The 21,716-nt window shown below is 39.7% G+C and overlaps 1 protein-coding gene across 1 annotated transcript in view; it reads left to right on the top strand.

The window, feature by feature from the left end:
• RNASEH2B (ribonuclease H2 subunit B) overlaps positions 1-21,716 on the top strand; it is a 56,848-nt gene that overhangs the window by 1,147 nt on the left and 33,985 nt on the right. The gene's annotated exons all lie outside the window — the stretch shown is intronic.

Here is a 21,716-nt window from a genome sequence, read left to right as displayed (position 1 = left end):
CGGCCCGGCCCGGCCCGAGAGCGCGCGGACCGGCCGACGGGGACGGCGCGCGGCAGGACTTGCACCTGGAGCGGCGGGGCACGACCCCCGTCGGCCCTCGGTGCCCGTGACCCGACGCGCGCACCCCAGCGGGTCGCGCTGCACGCGCGGAACACCGGCGCCGGGGCACTGGCGCTGCGCGCTCCTCGGACCCGGGTACCGGACGGGATTGTCTTCCCAAAGCGTTGCTCCTCGTTTTCGTGCTGGTTACAGCTAGCTGCCGTTTTCACAACCCAAATCCGAAAGCGCAGAAACGGACGGAGCTTATTGATTCTGCTGGGGTGGGCCGCAGGCCTCCGGGGAACGACATGGGCTCAGGGTCTTGCGGCGCGCTGTGAGGCCCGGTAGTGTCTGCTTTGGGGTGCAATTTGCTGTCCCCCACTCTCCGCACTGGGCAGCTGGCCCAGGCTCTGGGTTCCCACTGGATCGGATCCAGTGGACCCGGAAGGGCCTCGGACACTGTGCGCTTTTTGGGCGAGGTCTTGGATGGCTAGGCAGCAGGGAAGCCAGATGCTGCTAGGGGTTAGGACAAAGGTGGTTCAAAGAAATTCACGTGGGTAGATCGTGACAGGAATGCTGGAGCCTGGCATTTCAGCCTCCCCCTGGGTGATGAGGAGCCATCCAGGGTATGCGGGGACTTGGAATAATGGATAGTTTCCACAGATGATGGGCTCTCGTAAGTGTCAGAATAAAAGGAGTTTGGGACTAAAGAGTGCAAGTCAGAAAAGTTTGGCCCTCTTATAGGATGCTACATTGATATGATGGCATAACATTGGAAATAAGGAAAATCCTTTGTTCATTACATTTTTTAGATTTAGCTTAGCAAATGCATTATTTTTACAGCAAATAATACTCTGATGATGCTATATTTACTGAGCAACCTAGACGTTTATGATGAATATTGCAAATTATTGTGTGACAGTCTGTCAAGGGTAATTTTTGTGTGTACGTTTAACGTTTTCTCCCTTTATAAAGAGGTATAACATACAGTATAAAAATTTAAGTGTGTAATTCAATGAATACGCCCCTGTATTTTCATTGCATATACATACGTGTACCCCCCTGTAATGGTCCTCCAAGTCAAGATGTAGAACTTTACCAGCAAGCTCATGCCTGTTGCTAGATAGCCTTAGTAACCTTTACGCTGACGTCTGTCACTAGAGATTGTTTTGCCTGTTTGGGTAAGTGTGTACTCCTTAGGTCTGGCTTCTTTTACTAAGCATTGTATCTGTGAAATTCATCCATATTGTGTGTAGCAGTGGTTTGGTTAACTGGTTGGTTTGCGTTTTCACTGCTGGGTATATTTTATTGGATGAATATCCATGTGTATTTCCTCTCCTATGGGTGGGCATTTGGATTGTTTCCAGTTTGTAACTATTGTGAGCTACACTTCTAAGAACATTCTTTGATGAGGCTTTTGGTAGAAGGAGGCACTAATTTCCCTGGGGTGTATACCCAGGCATGGAATTGCTGGTTCTAGGTACCTGTAAGTTCAGCTTTAGGAGATGCTGCTAAACGGCTTTCCGAAGTGGTTGTACCGATTTACACTCCCACCGGCAGTGTGTGAGAGTTCCCATTGGTCCACATCCTCACTACAGATGTTTGTATACTAAAACCATTAAAGCAAAATTCAGGGTTTTGACAGAATCTAACAAAGGCCGACCTGTATACATGCTTTACGTTAGAAAAATCCTCTTCTTGCTTTTGTCACATCAATTCGATGAGATTTTAAGGGTAGGAACTCTAATCATTCTTTCAGAATGAAGGGCATTATTATGATTCAGATACACACAATGGCTGATAATAATTTGAGTTTCTTATTTTATTCTGTTTAATCGGTATTGACATTTTCACTCTTGAAGTGTGTTTGTATCCTCACTGTGTTAAACACAAAAACCTTCAAAATAATTAAATATCGATTGCATCCCTGAAAATTATAGGTTTAATGTGTTTACTGCTGGGCTGTGAGAATTTCAGTCTGCTTCCTGTTTGAAGCTGCGATGTCCTGTGACCTTTGAACTTACTGGAGGAGGCTGAGCGGGCTGTTCAGGACCCGTGTTGCCAGGCAGGCTGGTTCTGTGACACAACTTGAGCTTCCTGCTCCTGTCCTTCTAGCCGGCCTTTACCGCCACCTGCAGGCTCTGATTGTACAAACATTGGTGGCTTGATAGTTCCTGCTGTGCAACAGTGCTTCTCAGGCTTCAGGGTATTGGTCACCTGGGCAACGCGGCCCCACCCCCAGAGATTTTCATTCCGTCTCTGGGATGGGGCCCAAGAATGTGCATTTCCAACAAGTTCCCAGGTGATGCTGGTGCTGCTGGTCTGCGGACTCTACTAGGAACCACTGCACCGAGACAGCCCTTGGGAGTGGGCTGGGAGGCAGGCATGGCCAGCCTCAGGTTTAGCTCTCTTTGTGGGGGCCAGAATTAATATCTTCAGGGGTGCACACGGAAGCACAGGCAATGAGGCCAGTCTTCACAGATAGATATTTGTTGTTCTTTTTCCTAGCAGATGAGAAATCAGCCCGAGTAAGTTGTACGTTGAGAGAAGGAGACTATATCCTGGTTGGAGTGAGCACCACAGCTACAGTGAAGTTGGGTCGTTAATAAAGAAAACAAAAATTATGTAAGAAATTTTCAAAAGCATTTGGTGGAAGCAGTTTGAACTGAGTTTTAGAAAATTTCTGGGATCCAAAGAGCTTACTCTGTATGTTGGAACATGAGCACATTAACCAAGAGTCAAATAGAACTTTAGAGGATTATCCATGAGACGAATGCAAAGCCACTGGTCCTGGGAATGATAACGTTTTTCCTGCCATTTAATTCATCTTGTTTATCAGGTTGCCTACAATAGCATTGTGTTATATGTTGCAGGATATATTAAAAAGTACTATTTAGGCCTCTTGTTTTCAGTTTCTTTGGAGAAGTCAAATGTCCCAGAAAAACAAAAGCTGGAACTTGGAAGGGATACTTGTGAAGTAGTCTGACTTAGGGCCTTGATTTTCATAGGCCAGTGGGGACAGAACTGCTGCCCATTTAAGCAAGGTAAGCATTTCTTGTAGTTTGGAATGGTCTAAAATGTTTCTCCAAATGGCCTGCGGGTACTAGCCTATTTGCAGTTTTAGTTACTGTAAGAGACCATTAACATCTCTATTTTTTAGAATTTGGTAGAAGTTTCTATCCCTCTTTGCTGTCCCAAAAGTAAATGTTTAAGTCATATTTTTAATATTTTTCTCTAGTTCAAGTTTTGTACGCTGATCAATTCTGCTAAGTTGGAATGGGCCCTAACGTGAAAGGTGGGCTGGGAACAGGTTCACTGAGTGTAGGATACGAGATTGTGTGGATTGCTGGCGTGGCTGAACCCTGTCACTGCACCACCGCCAAGGAAATGTCAAAACACTGGGAAACCCTAATGTTGTGTGAGGGATAAAAGGAAGGACAGCAATGATCTCAGGACCACTAAATTCATTTGGGTTAGCTTAGTCTGAAAGCATCTCCCATTCGGCCCCCTGATTAAACCGCTCCCAGATCAAAGTAGACCACATCAGGTCTTCAGCTGTAGGCAAGTTTTGCAATGAAATTATTCCCCTTTATCTCAAGAAAATAGATGTTAAAGAGTACTTTAGGAAGAGTCGTATTTGTTATTTATTTCCCCACAGCATGAATAATGCCAGCTCTTGCTGGGTTAGAGGATGGGTTGCGTTTTGGGAAATAAGAATCACAGGTGGCCTGCCTGCCTTAGTCATTCCAAATATATTAATGAGCCTTTTATGAGAGTCAGCATGATAATCACAAATAATAACATCAGATCTCTCTCTCCACATAGAAGACAAAAATAGCTTTGAAAGCATTATGTGAATATAGGCTTTAGAACTATGTTTTAATTAAATGATTAAAAAAGAAATCAAATTTAAAAGGCAAAGCTGATTTTCCTATTTAATGGTAGAGACAATTTATATTAATGTTACTTCTGATTTGAGTCCTATAGCTTTTTAGTAAGCCCACAAGAAACACCTCTTATTTGGGGAAAAAAAAGTAATAGTTTAAAGTGTGTGGTAAAGAGAGAATTGCTATAGACCTAAATGACTTTCCAGTGACTCTGAAAAGAACACAAAATTTTTTTCCTCCTTTACTTAAGCAAGGGCACATGGTTAATCTCGGAAGAAAAATTTGAGCGGGTTTTTGTTCTTTGGCAACACTGTTTGCATGCGGCGTGTTTGTGTTTGGAAATGTAGCTGGTGAGCTGAAAGCTTCACTTAGTCACGGGGGAGGAATCTGTAGTTAGCTTGGTGAGGGATGGGGAACAATTCAAGTGCTGATTTTAGACAACCTCTGAATTATTAAGCTCAGCTTCTTGGAAGATTTGTCTTTTACTGACTGGTCTTCTGCAGGCTTTCAGCCGTATGGGAGTCTCTGAATTCTCCAGCGTGAAGCATGTTTAAGATTTCCCACACAAATCCTGAGGCTGGTTTTGTCTTTACAAAGTTGTCTTTGGTGGGAACCCCCCTGACCTTTCTCAGATGGCCATTACATCTGCTCCCTTGGCCAGCGGAGCACGTTCTGAAGCGGATGGACGCCATCAGTTGTCAGTTGGTATAATCAGGCTGAGCCTGATGTCGTCCTGCTAGGAATTGTTCTGGAAGAGTGAGGACATTTATAAGAAATTAGCACTCTCACATATTTATCCTCCAGGGCAGAAAAAAATTTTCATAAAAGGAGAGTAAGAAATGTTTATAATTTTTTTTCACTTACGTATATTTGGTACACGATGTTACATTAGTTTCAGGAACACAACATAATAATTCAACAACTCAGTACCTTATGCTGTGCTCACCACAGTGTAGCTACCATCTGTCCCCATGCAATGCTGTTATACCACTGTTGTTGACTCTGTACTTCCTACACTGTACCTTTTATCCCCATGACTTAGTCATTCCGTAACTGAAAGCCTATGTCTGCCACCCCGCTTCACCCATTTTGCCCATCCCCCCACCACCTCCCCTGTGGCAACCATCAGTTTGTTCTCCGTATTTATAGGTCTGTTTCTGCTTTTTGTTTGTTTTGTTTTGTTTTCATATTCCACATGTAAGTGAAATCATGGTGTTTTTCTCTGGCTGACTTATTTCACTTAGTATAAAACGCTCTAGGTCCATCCATTTGTTGCAGATAGCAAGATCTTATCCTTTTTATGGCTGAGTAATATTCTAGTGTGTGTATATATATATACATATATATATGTATATATATATGTGTATATATATATAAATCACATCTCCTTTATCCATCGATGGACATTTGCATTTCATATCTTGGCTCTTGTAAATAATGCTGCAATAAACATAGGGATGGCCATAACAACATTTTTCTAGATATGTCTTCTAAGACAAGGGAAGCAAAAGCACATCAAAATAAAAAGCTTTTTAAAAAAAATTGTGACTGCATCAATATAAATTTCTGCACAGTGAAGGAAACCATCAACCAAACAAAAAGGCAACCTACTGAATAGGAGAACATATTTGCAAATAATATATCTGATAAGGGGTTAATTTCCAAAGTATATAAAGAATTTATATAACTCAACATCAAAAAAATCCAAATAATTTGATTAAAAAATGGGCAGAAGACCTGAATAGATATTTTTCCAGAGAAGACATCCAGATGGCCAACAGACACATGGAAAGATCCTCAACATCACTCATCATCAGGAAAATGCAAATCAAAACCACCATGAGATATCACCTTACACTTGTCAGAATGGCTAGAATCAAAAAGAAGAAATAAAAAGTGTTGGTGAGGATGTGGAGAAAAAGGAACCCTCATGCACTGTTGGTGGGAATGCAAACTGGTGCAGCCACTGTGGAAAACAATATGGAGGTCCCTCAAAAAATTAAAAGTAGAACTACCATATGATCTAGTAATTCCACTACTGGGTATTTACCTAAAGAAAACACAATTTTTAATTTAAATAGCAGAAAAGGGGCTGCATGGATTTTTCCCATATCCTCTAAGCTTTTCCCATGATGCTAAGAAACAAACAAGTCATCAATATTTTCTAAAGTGTTAGAATAAAACACACCTAAAACTAGGCTTATGCTATTTATTGTCACTATGCCTTGGACAAATTTCATCCTCTTGGTAAAGTCTCAATTTCCTCATCTTTATAGGGGACTGAACAGTCCCAATGTCCTAAGTTCTTCCTTGCACCCAAAGCTCTTAGCCCCAGACTTGGGACAGCTCTTAGTCCCAGTAAACATTCACTGAAAGGATAAATGTCGTACATTCCATTTTCTCCTGCAGTCTTTGTTACACTGCCCTTTGTCCTCCTTTTCCACTTCTATCCAAATTCTATCCTTTCTTCAAGGCTCAGTTCAACTTTAATTTCCACAAAGGTAAGCCATTGTATGGATCACAAAATGAATTTTAGTATTCCTAAATTTTTTCTCATTTTTCCATTTCTGCCTTTATTTCATTATTTACTCATACTACTTATTCACTGTAACACTCACTAAAATACTGAGGGCTATTGGGGTTATACAATGTCTCTTTCTTTGAATGCCCATGACTTTGGGTCTGCCTGTACCTCTGCCTGCATTTCTCCACATTCTCTGCCTGGCAAAGTAGGCATTCTCTGCCTACTTAGCCTTTAAACTCAGCCCATGGCTCCTCCAAGACATCTTCCCTCTGAGCCTCTCTGCTGTTAGTGAGCAAGGTAGTGGTACCTCTTGAACCTACTTACACATTTCGTCATGATTATTCAGGTCACTATCTTTTTTTTTTTTTTTTTGAGTAGGCTCTGCACCCAGTGCAGAGCCCAATACAGGGCTCGAACTCATGATCCTGAGATCATGACCTGAGCTGAAATCAAGAGTCCGACACTTAACTGACTGAGCCACCCAGGCGCCCCAGTTCACTATCATTTTTATCTAAAGATGTATTGAAGCCCCAGTACATGCCAGCAGCTGGAGAGAATGCAGGTGTGTACTTCCTGTGTCACCACCATCAGCTTCTGAATGCTGGGCACCTTGGCCTTAAGCTTCAGAGCCCACCTTTGCCCAGTGTCTCTGAAAGCAGAGCATGCCACTTAGGACTTCCAGCCTTTTTGTTTAGAAGTCCTTTGTATGTGCTCTTCAAATATCTCTAGGTGGTGACTTTCCTCTGCAGGTATGACTGTTGCTAAAGTGGAATGGGCTGTGGGCTGTGTGTTCTCATGCCTGTTTTATTACCTGCCGCTGAAACAGCTAGGATCCAAGTGGGCCACAGTATCTAGCCAGAGCTGATTTTCTGCAGGAGCCTAAGACATTTGGGGAGGCTCTGCTGTAGCAGTTGCTCAATTTTGACCACTTAACTCTTCATTTAGACATTTTTCTCCTAGTATTTTTTTAGTAACTTTTTTTTTAGTAGAACAGTAATACATACCCTTTTAGTAAGACAGAGTAAGATAAAGAAGAAAATAATTTATCTATCATCTTGCCACTGAGAAATAACAGTTTCAGAAATATTTCTTTCCAGTCTTTTTATATTGTGTGTATCCCAGTATGAAGTCAGTGTTCTTATTTTTTTTTTCTGTTTTACCTATATTTCACTATTTATTCTTTCTACTTGTGAGTTTACTTCTGTTGTAACAAACATACTGGATAAGTACTGCTTCACAGTGTGCCTGTGTTGGATGGATTATATTTAAGGGTGCGTAAAGACTGAAAATACAAATGGATGCCAGAGAGGCGAGCAGAAATTCACAGAACCGTAGTGGACACAATGGCAAGCTGGGATTCTTCGAAAGCCATTCGAACCATGGCGTCCTGCAAACATCCCTTGGTGTGCTTGCCATAAATAGGATGACAGTGTGAGTGGACCATGAGTCAGTCTGCCTCAGTATGGAAATTACTGTTTGTTTAATGTAGAGTCAGTCCATCCTAATTGTGTTACAAAACCTGGCCCACATTTCTTTAGGAGTTTCCTAGCTGGGTCATCTATTCCTAGGAAGAGCCAGCTGGGTGTCGGGAGCTGCCCTTTTTCTCTTGTTTCCTGTTTCAAGACAGCCTTCTGACTGGCCCTGCTGCGGTCACATGAAACCCCAGCCTTACCTCCTATTAGCTGTAGCCATGAGGGGCAAGCCCCACCAGAGTACCAGTTGGGAGACGGGGAGGCCGGAGGGGTACTTGAGGGTAAGGAGCACTTTTCCAGAAGAAGAAAAGGTGAGGCTAGGCAGCACAAGAGCTAGCCACTGCCCTCGCTCACTGGTGTGCCTGAGCCGCATGGGACCGGGCTTGTCTCAGCAGAGCACACTCAGTTTCTCAGTTATCAGTGTTCTCTTTGGCTGGATGGCATATAGGTGGGGCAGACGTTTACTGTATGAAGAAGTAGATTCGAGCTGCAACTTATACTCCTTCATTTAGCCAGGGTTCATATAATTTTTAGGAAGCCTGTCTTCTAGGGCCTGTATCTCCTGGCTCCTATACCTTTGCAGTACACTTTGATGTATGTTATTGTAGTTGACCCTCTCCATGCCCCTGGAAAGTAGTCAAGGCAAGCTTTATTATCACCATTTTACAACACTCCAAGAAGTCAGATTATCTGTCCAACACTCAACAGGAATTAAATGGCAGAGACTTCAGGCTCTCCCCAGTCCTCTAGGACCCCTGCTATGCGCCGGAGGCCACTCTGCTGACTGACTGGTGGTACCCCACCAGAATGGGAGAGCTGGGAGGATCAGAAAGGGCTGGGGTTGCCTCTGTTGTCAATTTGATGACCAGGGACCAGGCATACCTCCTATGCTGGTCATTATTGGACATCCCAGTCAGATCTGTCCTTTCAACCTCTCCAGAATTTTCCTGCTTCCCAGATATTTCAAGAGCTGAGCTCCATCTCGGTAAACTGTCGGTCTTTGTGGCTCTGAATTGGCTGCACACTGAAGTTTTTCATCAGTTTCTTCTTCTGCACAGAGGCCAATCCTAGAAACATGTCTATTGATAGGGACAGCCCTGAGAAAATGGAGATTTCTCTTCTATGGTCTTGGTGAAGGCCAGTTTTTATTTTTATTTTTTCTCTTTCTTCAAAGCTTCAAAATTAAAAATATATCCTTGGAGGAACCCATAAATTGAAAAACATTTCTCTGGTGCATGCCTCTCTCTAGCTTTCTTGGTTTGCCTCCTGTAGTGTTTAAGGAAGCTGAGAGCTTCAAAGCCAGGAACATGACCCAGATCTCTTTGATGGTAGTGGTAACATCTTGGGAAGGGAAGACATATAGTTATTGCTGAAATTAGCATTCCTGGAATTGGCAAGTAACTTGAAAATTACGCTGATTTGTCTTGCATGCATTGTATTTGTGTCCTAACCAAGTGTTTTCAAGGAGCTATCCCTGGTGATCAAACAGACGGGAACTAAGGGGGATGAATATGTTCTGACGGCTGATGACTACAGAAAATGAACTGGATCCTATTTAGGTCACTGTGTTGCATGAGAGTGATGCTCTCGTCTTTTTTTTTTTTTTTTCCAATTAGATCTTAAGAAAACTGAATAGCCTTGATATGGTATCTAAAAATAAAGTAAGTGGTGCTTTGATGTCTGTTCTTTCTTTTCCATGTAACAGTGGGTGTGTGTTTCTCAGCTTATCTGTTGTGTGCCAAAAATCAGACAGGGCCATGAACAAATGTCCACTGCTTCCAAGTCATAAGAACACTTGGCAAAAAGGGGGCTCTCTCTCCTGTCTCATGTCTTTGAACTTTAAACGATATGAAGAAACTTGTCTCAACCAAGAGAGGGATAAGAAAGAGCTGCCAAGTTTAAAAACTGGTTGATAAATAACTTCATATCAACTGTACGACCCATACCATATAGTCTGAAGATGAAAAATAATGTTCCATTTTGGCTTCTACAAGACTTCCTGACTAACTTTTCAGTGTTACAGAATGGTTAAGTCCATGCATTGATCCATGCTATGTACTCAAGTTATCACAGAAAACTTGGGGTATATTTGGCTGTGTATAGGATATTGCATTCGCTAATAGGAAGATCAGTTTCCTTTTCTCACATCTGGTCAGGCTTGACTTTATCTGTTTATCACTCAATGTTTCTTGAGTGATATCTTGACAGATTTCTCTCATGCTTTATTTATATCTTTTTTGATCCAACCCTTTCCTCTTTCTCATTTTCCCTAGCCCCCCCCCTTTTCCTTCAGCCACACGCAGCCCTGGTGGAGTGGGATACTGGTTGCACTGGAGTGGGGGAAGCTGATTAGATGACTTTCTGGTCCTCAAGGTTGGGCAGGACACAACAAGAGGAGACAGACGAGTTTGAGACGTCTGTGTCACAAGAGAACAGTTGTACAAGATAGTTACTGTACTTCAGAGCTGCAGCTTGTGTTTTTTGAGTTAAGACGGGTGAGGTTGGAGATTAAGAATTTCTCTAAAATGTCATAGCTTCAACTGTTGGTTGCCTGAGTTTATTCTTGACTCTGTGTATAGTAAAATAGCTCTGTGACCTTGAGCAGGTTTCTTAACTTTGGGCAAGTCCCTCACACAAAAAAGTGGGAATCAAAATAGTACCTACTTCATAGAGATGTTATAAGGATAACATTATGTAATTTATATCAGGAACATTGCCTGGTGTGTAGTAAATGTCCAATACATATTAGCTACGATTCGTTATTTTGCATTCATTGGATACAGTTGTCTCTTTATCACTGGTATGTTTTCTTTAAAGTTCAAATATCAGGAAAGAAGCAATCAGACTTTCCTTTCTGTTGAGGTATTTAGATCAGGATGGTAAACAGATGGAAGATTTGCTGCTAGAGTTAATGGTGACCAATGAGACATAAAATTGGAGCTTTATAGAAAACACAAAGACCATGAAAAACTGCTATGGAATTGGTTAGACATAAGAAGCTAGAGTGGCAGGGCTGGAGATAATTGGGAAGTTTAAGATATTACTAAGTCCAAAATGACCAAAAAGATGGAGTACCAACTTATGATTTGTCTGAATTTTTTTATTTTTATGAAAACACTCTTTTGGCCAGCATGGCTTATGTCATCTCTTATGTAAGAGAAAACAGTCCAAAAAAAAAGAAAGAAAAAAGAAAAGAAAAGAAAAGAAAAAGAAAAGGAAAAAGAAAGTGTAAAGCCTACTCTTTAAAAAATATAAGTTGAAGTCTTACTTTATTCAACATAGTTTTAGAAGAAGGTGTTTCATATGCGTCAATTTTCTAGATAAATGAAATTCAGCTTGTTAAGTATCAAAACTTGTTTCACCATTTCTTACTGAGGTTTTTCTAAAATTAAACAACACAGTCATGTAACATTTATTGAGCATATCACATGTGCCAAAAACTGGGTACCTTATTATACATGATCTTAATTTTTGCACATAAAATGCATTATATTTTGACTTTTTAAAAAGGACATCCTGGTCCTAATTTAATCTCTTCTTGGAAAGCTAATTGTTAGGCCCTTAGGTAATTCTGTGCTTAAAATTTTTGACTTTTATATTTTGATCTTATTATTCCCGATATATTCTTAATGTTTCCATATCATCGAGAGAAAGGAAACTGGTTTTTAATTGAGTGCCTATTACATGTTCTAGGCACTTTCACATATATTATATTTAAGCTTAAGAAAACCTTTAAAATACTAATAATTATTATGCCCATTTTATAAATGAAACAACTCTGAGTATTGTGTCCTAGTTCATACTGCTGAACAAGAAGAGGAGCTGTGAGTGGATTATGGACCTCTCTGACTCCAAATCTTGTGCTCTTTTCATGCTGATATTATCAAAGAGATAGGCCTCAACTAAAAATAGGTTAATGGAGGAAAAGCCTCCACCGTACTCCCACTCTTTTACTTTTCTGATTCTTTCCCATTATTCTAAAAGCAGATTTTTTCTTCCTTAATTAATTTAGCTATGCTAGATGCAGGTAAAAGTTAGAAAAATGATGGAGCTTCTAAACTTGTGGGTGAGAAACTGGTCCATGGGATGACCCAGGATTTTCCCAGATTTAAATGACAATTTTAAAAAACTCCTTAACTTTCATGGAGCCTTTAATTAATGGTCACAAGTAATTTTGTGTGCCTAAGGCCAGGTATAGACTAAAGAATTTATCTGAAGTCTTATAGCAATATGAGTTCTTTACTTATGCTAAGCCTTCAAAATCCAGTGGGGGTAAATCCACCCCTCCATAAAAGCAATGAAAACACTGGCAAAGATGGCCAAAATCAACTTTTTCGAAACTCTTGAAATTAACCAAAGTCTTCCAACAATCTGAGAAGTGTTTATTCAAGAAAAACTGCTGAATCTCATTAAGCAGGGTTTGTGGCATTGTAACTTGAACTGCTCACATATCCCTCTCCTCAGGTCTACAGTAACCTTGAAAACCAGCAGTCTTGCAAACATGGTACTCGTAAAAACCAGCAGCATTGCAACCACTGGACTGGACAGGCCTCGTTTGGAGCTTCTTAAACAGTCCCATTCCCAGATCATTGTCCCTATTTGACCTGTCTTGTAGTTCCCTGGAAAAGCTGGTTGGAGTTTAGAACTTGCTCTGCAGGAAATATCCTGTCCCCACGGCTTTTGTCAAAAATAATCAGTGGCAATTGTTTAACATAGCAGCTGCTGAGGGGGCAGTAGCAATTGGGCAAATAAGGACCTGGCCAGAAAGTTAAAAGAGGGATATGGGATAAGATATCCCCATAAGGGACTTTGAAAAGCTCTGACATAGTCCTAGGAAATTAAAAGGCTGAACACATATTCAGGACTGTGTGCATGCCCAGGAAAGACCTGACAAGGCCCTAATCTCTCACCTCTGATTTTGAGGTCCTAGGCAAGCAGTTAATAAAAGCTAAAGCAGAAGTTTAAAGTACTCGAGTGTTGCAGGCATATCCCAAAACACATGCAGAACTCCTCAGCAAGTGGTGGGAGGCTTATTTGTTCAAAATATTTAAGGAAATCTCAGACTAATCATTAGCTATCCAGTAAACTAGTTTACTAACTGAGGTTACAGGGAATACAGACTTTATAGGATTAGTTCAGGAAGGTCACGAGATGAACAGCAACAACCGCAATGATAACAAAAAGCAGCAACAATAAATCATGGGGAGTTGGGGCAGAGGAGTCTGGTTTCCAGAATTGTCACAGTAATTATTATATTATCTAAAATGTCTAGTTTTTTAAAAAAATGTGTGGGACACTGGAAGAAAAAGGAGGGTAGGTTTATACACAGGAGGAAATAAAGTAGTAAATAAAAACTGTCCCTGAGGGGGCCCAGTTGTTGGACTTATTCTGCAAAGATTTTAATCAGCTATTATAAATATATTCAAAGAACTAAAGCAAAATATGTCTAAAAAATTAAAGGACAGTCTGACAATGAAATCTCACAAAATAGAGTATACCAATAAAGAGAAATAGGAATTATAAAAGAACATATAAATTCTGGAGTTGAAAAGTACAACTGAAATGAAAAATTCATTAACAGGCTCAATAGCATATTTGAACTGGCAGAGAAAAGAAACAGCACACTTGAAGATAGGTCAATTAAGATTAGCTGGCCTGAGGAACAGAAAGAAAAAAGCATTAAGAAAATTGAACATAATTTCATAGACCTTGGTGTACCACTGAGCATACCAACGTATGTATAGTAGGAGGCGCAGAAGGAGAAGAGAGAAAGAAGGAGGCAAAAAGAATATTTGAAGAATGGACAAACACCTCCCAAATTTGATGAGAAACATTACATATTCAAGAACCTTAATAAACTCCAAGTAGGATAAACTGAAAGAGAGCCACACCTACGCACATCATAGTCAAACTGTCAAATGACAAAGACAGAGAATCTTGAAAACAGCAAGAGAATATGACTTATGAAGTATGGAGATCCTCAATAAAATAAATTGCTGACTTCTCATTAGAAATCATAGAGACTAGAAGTTAGTTGGATGACATATTCTAGATACTGAAAGAAACAGATACTGAACCAAGAATTCTGTATCTGGCAAAACTATCTTTCAAAACTGAGGGAGAGGTGCACCTAAGTGGCTCAGTCAGTTAAGCGTCAGCCTTTGGCTCAGGTGATGATCCTGGAGTCCCAGCATTGAGCCCTGCATTGGGCTCCCTGCTCAGGGAAGTCTGCCTCTCTCTCCTGCCCCTCCCCCAGTTTATGCTTGCTCTTCTCTCTCTCTCTCTCTCTTTTTCTCACTCTCAAATAAATAAATAAATAAATAAAATCTTAAAAAAAAACTGAGGGAAAAACTAAGGCATTCTCAAATATAGAAGAACTGAGGGAATTCATCACTATCAGACTTGACCCTCAAAAAGGGAGTCCTTCAGATTGAAAGGAAAAGAGACTAGATGGTGACTTGAATCCACACAAAAAATACAGAGAACTGGTAAAGATAAATACACAGCAAACCATAAAAGACAGTACAAATGTATTTTTGTTTGTAACTCTTTTCTATCTGATTTAAAGTACAACTTCAGGGGCACCTGGGTGGCACAGTCAGTTGAGCGTCTGACTCTTGGTTTCAGCTCAGGTCATGATCCCATTGTCATGAGATTGAGCCCTGTGTCGGGCTCTGGGCTCAGTATGGAGTCTGCTTAAGATTCTCTCCCCATCCCTCTGCCCCTCCCACTCATGCTCTCTTGCTCTCTAAAATAAATAAGTCTTTAAAATATTTTTTAAAATACAACTTCATAAGGCAAAAAATATAAAATGGTTGATGGGCTTATATAGAGGTATAATTTGTGTGTGTGTATATGTCTGTGTGTATATGGATGTGTGTGCGTGTATATATATGTATATGGCATATAATAATGCAAAGGAGGGGGGAGGAAAAGGAATATATTGCAGGAAAGTTTCTCATTACTATTGAAATTTTCAAGTTAATATTAATCTGAACTACATTGTTGTAAGTTAAGTTGCCAATTGTAACTCTCAAGACAATGACTGAGAAAATAACTCCTCCCAAAATAGAGTAAAAGAAACAACAAGAGAATTAAAACAATGCACTAGAAAATATCTATTAAACATAAAGAAGGCAGTAATAGAGGAATAGAGGAACAAAACCATATGGCATATAGAAAATAAAGGTAAGTGGCAGATGTAAATCTTACCTTCTGAAATGAAAATAGCAATAGCAGACGGAAATTTGGGAAATTCACAAATATGTGGAAATTAAATGACACACTCTTAAAATAACCAATGGATCAAATGAATGCAATGCATGAAAATGATACAAAATACATAAAAAACATAAGGGATGCAGGAAAATCAGTGTTCAGAGCAAAATATGTAATTGTATATGCCTAAAAAGGAGAAAGGTCTCAAATAGCCTAAACTTCAGTTTAAGAAACTAGAAAAAGGAGAACAAACCAAACCCAATGCAAATAGAAGAGAAGGGAATGAAGATAAGAGCAGAAATAAACAAAGTAAAGAATAGAAAAATAACAGAGAGAAAAATCAATGAAACCAAAGTTGGTTCTTTTGAAAAGATCAACAAAATTACCAAATCTTTAGTTAAAATGACCAAGAAAGAGAGAAGATTCAAATTACTAAAATCAGGAACGAAAGAGGGGACATCACTACTGATCTTACAGAAATTAAAAAGGATCATGGGGGACACTACGAACAACTGTATGCCAAGGAAATAGATAACTTAGATGAAATGGACAAAGCCCTAGAATGGCATAAATTACCAAAACCAACTCAGGAAGTAATAGACAATCTGAATGGACCTATAGCAAGTAAAGAAATTAAGTTAGTAAATTAAAAGCTTCCTATGGGAAAAAAAAAGCACAATCCTACGTAGCTTCATGGTAAATTCCACTAAACCTTGAACATGTTAATATGAATCCTTTATAAACTTTTCCCCAAAAAAGGAAAAAGAGAGAACATTTCCCAGCTCATTCTGTGAGGCCAGTATTACTTTCATACCAACACCAGACAAAGGCATAGGAAAAGTACAGATCAATATCCCTTATGAACATAGATGCAAAAGTTCTCAGCAACTAGCAAACCAAATCCAGAAGTATGTAAAGAGCATTACACACCATGACCAAGTGGGATTTATCCTAGGAATGCAATGTTGGTTCAACATACCAAAATCAATCAATATTATATACCATTTTAATAAAATAAGAGTCCCAAACTACACAACTGTCTTAACAGCCACAGAAACAGTGTTTGAGAAAATATGGCACTATTTCATCCTAAAAAACAGTCCAAAAATTAGGAATAGGGAACTTTCTTAGTCTGATAGAGGGCATCTATAAAAAATCCACAGGTAATATCATACTAACACATTTTATATGAAATTTTCTTTACATGTTGAAACAAAAATAGATATATTGGGTTAAGTAAAATATATTATCAACACGAATTTTACCTATTTTTAATGTGGCTCCTAGCAAATTTTAAATTTTGTAAGTGGCTTACCTTTTTGGAATGCATTTTCTGTTCTGGACCCAGGGCCTCCAGGGTCTGGTAGATCTGGGCCCTATTCCCTGTGGTAGATCTGGGCCCTATTCCCTGTCCTGTAAGACTGGTTGATTGAGAGGGGAGGGTGGAGCATGGGGCTTGATGAAGTGGCTGGAGAAGTAGATGGGGGTGGGGTGGGGAAGATAAAGGGAGTAATGCATGCAGTCTTGCTCTGAGAGCAGGGGGCTTTGTTTTATTCACAGCTGTATCCTTAGTGCCTAGGATAGTATCTGAGCTGGGAACAGAAAATTGGTAATAAAATAAAAATTGGTAATTTAAAAAAAGATTCAGTAAGAGGGTGGTGTTTTGTTACTAAATGGTTATTTATTCAGCATCTGATACTTGGTGCTGTGGGTACATAGATTCTAGCAGACAAGAACGCGGTTTAGTGAGGACATACATGGCATCCGGTAATCGTCCGACCACAAGATGGGTATATGAGATGGTACAGAGGACCAAGGGAAACTAGAAAGTGGCAGCTGGAGTTTGACAAAATTAGTTTGTTGTTGCCAGGCTTGATTGTGCAAGGCAGAATTTTTGCCTCGTAATTTTTTTTTCATATCTAGGGAAAATATATTTGAAGTCTGCACTTTAGTAAAATCACCCGATTTCCAAATATGGGTGCCTAAATTCAAATTTTTTCAACCGTGCACATCAAACAAAGCCCTTCTGTGGCTTGAGTTTGGCCCAGGAGTCTACTGAAGATTTCACTGGTGAAGTGAATGCCTAATTCCTTTGACTTCTTAGCCATCAAAGCAAAGAACTTAATGTGAGGCGCAGGAAGCCTTCTCAGACCTGCTCCTCTATGTTGTACCCTCTATCTTAAGGTTTCCAATTCCATGTATTTCTTCTTCTTAGCAGCTGTTACATTTGGAGTCTACATTTGTATGATCGTTTGACTCAATATCTGTCTCTTCCAGGGAACAGCGCAAAGCTCCTCACAGGAGCAGGCTGCATGTGCTTTGCTAATCAATCGTTAATACATGCACGAGTGAAGCAGGCAGGAGAGATTAATTTTAAAATCCTTTCTATCATTGAAGAGGTGAAACAACCTGATGATAGCATCTCACTTGGAATTCTGTGTTGAAAGATTCAGTCCAACAGCAGGTTATTTTATTGGCACAACTGAGAAAAGATGACTTTTTTCCCTACATAGACATTTCAGCATTATCTACACTAATACATCTCAAAGTATATTTCAGAGAAGCCTGGCATTTGCAGCAGAACACATTAATGTCAGTATTTATTTGTACTTAGTAATTCCAAAGTTCTTACAGTTTGACATTTTAGGCTATAGCTAATCCTCTGGATTTAGTGCTCTTCCTGGGAAAAATGGAAACACTGCTTGCCTTGTATAGTTGTTAAAAATATATGTTTTAGACTTTTGGTGTTTATAAATTTTAATTATTTTAAGTGCTGGAAGAATGGGAAGGCTGAAGGAGACCTGGCAAAAATCACTAGAACCAGAATTTTCTACTGAAAAAAAGGAAACAAAAAAATCAATAATGATTCACCAAGTTAAAGTTGAAAGTTTTTCTGTAGTATTGAAGTAAAATGGTGTATTGCTGAAAGAGAGAGAGGTCACCTTTTCTGTGCCTTTAAACATAATGGAGACAGCGATGCTGGAATAGTGAACGGCAGGGTGAGGGAGGGAAAACCACAACCTTAGTTTTGTGGAAAAGTTTTTAACAGTGCTAAACTTTATCCTTCACATTTTTATAGGTTGCAGAAAGGAAAGTCTTAAAAGATTCCTAAAATTAAATCTCTATGGTTCCATTTATATAACATTCTCAAGATCACAAAACTATAGAGATGGAGAACAGATTAGCGGTGGCCAGGGGTTGGAGACTAGGCAGAGGGTTCTATGAGCTTTTACCTAGTGCATCCTGAAGCTCTGTATTTGTGAGCGTAGACATTTAGGATTATTTCCTTTTGAGCCTTTTATCATTATGAAATCACATGACCTTTTTAAAAAAATTTACTTATTTTTTTAATTCCGGTAAAATTAACATACATATATTAGTCTCAGGTGTACAATACAGTGATCCCACAATCCCACACATTCCTCAGTACTCATCAAGATGAATGTGCTCTTAATCCTCTTCACCTGTTTCACCCATCCCCCCACCGACCACCCCTCTGGCAACCGCCAGTTCTCTGTAGTTAAGAATCTGTTTTACTGTTTGTTTCTTTTCTTTCTTTATTCATTTGTCTTGTTTATTAAATTCCAAATATGAGTGAAATCATATGGAAAACAGTATGGAGGCTCCTCAAAAAAATTAAAGCTAGAATTACCATATGATCCAGTAATTTGACTACTGGGTATTTACTCAAAGAAATGAAAACACTAGTTTGAAAAGATATATGCACTCCTGTGTTTGTTGCAGCATCATTTACAATAGCCAAGATATGGAAGCAATCCAAGTGTCCATCAAAGATGAGTGGATAGAGAAGAGGTGGTATATGAATATACAATGGAATATTAGTCATAGAAAAGAATGAAATCGCCGTTTGCAGCAATGTGGACAGAGCTAGAGGTTGTAGTGCTAAGTGCAATAAGTCAGTCAGTGAGATGACCTTCTTTATTGCTGGTAATGTTCTATGTCTGTTATTAACAGAGCCATTGCATCTTTCGTTTAGTGTTAGCATGAAAAGGGTGATGTATCTTCTTCCTTCCTTTTAATCTACTTGCATCTTTCAAGTGTGTTTCTATAGGCAGCATATAGTATTACGTATTTTTTTATAATAATTTTTTATTATATTATGTTAGGCACCATACAGTACATCCCTAGTTTTTGATGTAAAGTTCGATGATTCATTAGTTGCGTATAACACCCAGTGCACCATGCAATACGTGCCCTCCTTACTACCCATCACCAGCCTATCCCATTCCCCCATCCCCCCAAAGCCCTCAGTTTGTTTCCCAGAGTCCATAGTCTCTCGTGGTTCATTACCCCTTTTGTTTAGCCCCCCCATTCTTCCCTTCCTTCTCCTACCGATCTCCCTGCTATTTCTTATGTTCCATAAATGAGTGAAACCATATGATAATTGTCTTTCTCTGCTTGACTTATTTCACTTAGCATTATCTCCTCCAGTCCCGTCCATGTTGCAGCAAATGTTGAGAAATCGTTCTTTTTGTTGGCTGAGTAATATTCCATTGTATATATGGACCACATCTTCTTAATCCAGTCATCTGTTGAAGGGCATCTTGGCTCCTTCCATGACTTAGCTATTGTGGACAATTACCTACTTTTTTAACCAGTCTGAAAATTTCTGCCTTTGAATTAGAGTGTATAGACATTTACATTGGGTGTGATTATTGATAGGGTTAGGTTTGAGTCTGTCATCTTGCTGTTTGTTTTCTATTTGTCTCATCTGTCCTTTGTAACTTCTTTTATTCCCCTTCTGCCTTTTTTTTTTGGATTGAGTATTTTTTTATGATTCTATTTCATCTCCTATGTTGTCTTATTAGTGACAGCATTTTTTGTTAATTTAGTGGCCACTTTGGGGTTGATTGCACAGGTACATTGATCTCACCTACCTTCGGGTGATGTCACGCCCCTCCACATATGATAGAAGAAACTCACAATATTATGAAACATATAGTAGTATGCTTTCCTTTCCCCCGTCCTGGCCTTCACGCTGTTGTTGCATGTATTTTACTTATATGTATGTTGTAAACCCCACACTAACTTGTTATTTTTGTTTAGTCAGTGATCTTTAAAGAGACTTAAGCAATAGAAAAAAGCTTCTTATTGATTTACGCCTGCAGTCACCACTATCAGTGCTCCTCATGTCTTTGTTTAGATTCGTATTTTCATCTGGTATCCTAGTCCTTCTGCCAGGACTTCCTTTAGCACTCCTTGTAGTGTGGGTCTGCTGGTGGTTATCGCTCTGAGCTCTTGCATGTCTGAAAAAGACTATTTGTCACCTTTATTTTTTCAAGGGTAATTTCTCTGGGATCGTCATGTTATCTTTCAGTACTTGAAAGAGGTCTTCTGGCTTGATTCCAATGAATAAATTTGCTGTCATTTTTAGTTTTTTTCCTCTGTACATAATGTGTCTTCTTTAACTGTCTGCTTTTAAGATCGGTCTATTACTGGTTTTGAACTATTGATTATGATGTATAGTTTATTCCTATTTCCTGTGTTTTGGCTTTATTGAACTTCTTGCATGTGTAGGTTTATTGTCTTCATCAGATTTGAAAATATTTAGCCATAATTTCTTCAAATATTTTTTCCATTCCCACATCCTCTCTTTCAGAACTCTGGTGAGACATGTATTATTAGGATGTTTGAAGTTGTCCCACAGTTCACTGATATCTATTTTTCATTCTTTTTTCTCTGTGTTTTCATTTCCCATAGTTTCTATTGCTGTGTCATCAGTTCATCAATCTTTTCTTCAGCCATTAATCCCATCTAGTGTATTTTTCATTTCAATTTGGGTCTTTTAAGAAAACTTCTGTGTCTCTACTTAATTTTTTGTGCATGAGAAATACACAAATGTTCCTGCTTGTTCATTCTAACATCTGTGTCTAATACCAGGACCCCTCTCTCAATAATTGGTTTCTTCATTTTTCTCATTATGGGCCATATTTTTCTGCTTCTTTGAATGCCCAGTAATATTCTATTAGATGCCAGAAATTGTGAATGTTACCTTTTTGACCGATTAATGGTTTCGTATTCCTATAAATAATCTTGAGCTTCATCCTGGGGCACAGTGAAGGTGCTCAGAAACTGGTTGATCCTTTTTAAAATTAGTTTGTTGGTACCACTGCAACATTCAGGCTAGGGCTATTTGTGGCCTGCTGAGGCAAGACCCTTTTGAGTCCTCTGCATCGGGAGGCCTTCCCGTCTGTCTGGAGTTCTCAGCCCTGCATGAACGTGAGGTGCTCTCCCCTCTAATCTCCTGGTCCTCAGGTAGTTTCATCGTCTACATGCATTGATCGGTCCTCAGTTGTATACTCAAGCAGTACCCTTTGCACATCTCTGGGGTTTTCTTTCTTTGTAGCTCTCTCCTTTCCTGTACACCGCCCAGTGAACTGTAGCCATGGTGCCTCTAGAACGCTCAGCTGCACCTTTTCAATGCAGGGAGTCTGCCAGGCTTCACCTGGGGCCTTCTGTCCTGCGCTGCAGATAAAAACTCTCTCACGGCAGTAAGCGGAGTCATTGGTAGAGTTCACCTCAATTGTTGCCCATCTCTCAGGGATCACTGTCCTG

This window comes from Ailuropoda melanoleuca, chromosome 7 (genome assembly GCF_002007445.2).
Source record: "Ailuropoda melanoleuca isolate Jingjing chromosome 7, ASM200744v2, whole genome shotgun sequence".
In the NCBI taxonomy this organism is placed as follows: Eukaryota; Metazoa; Chordata; class Mammalia; order Carnivora; family Ursidae; genus Ailuropoda; species Ailuropoda melanoleuca.
The sequence above is the reverse complement of the archived record's forward strand: the minus strand, read 5'-3'. Positions and strand labels throughout refer to the sequence as shown.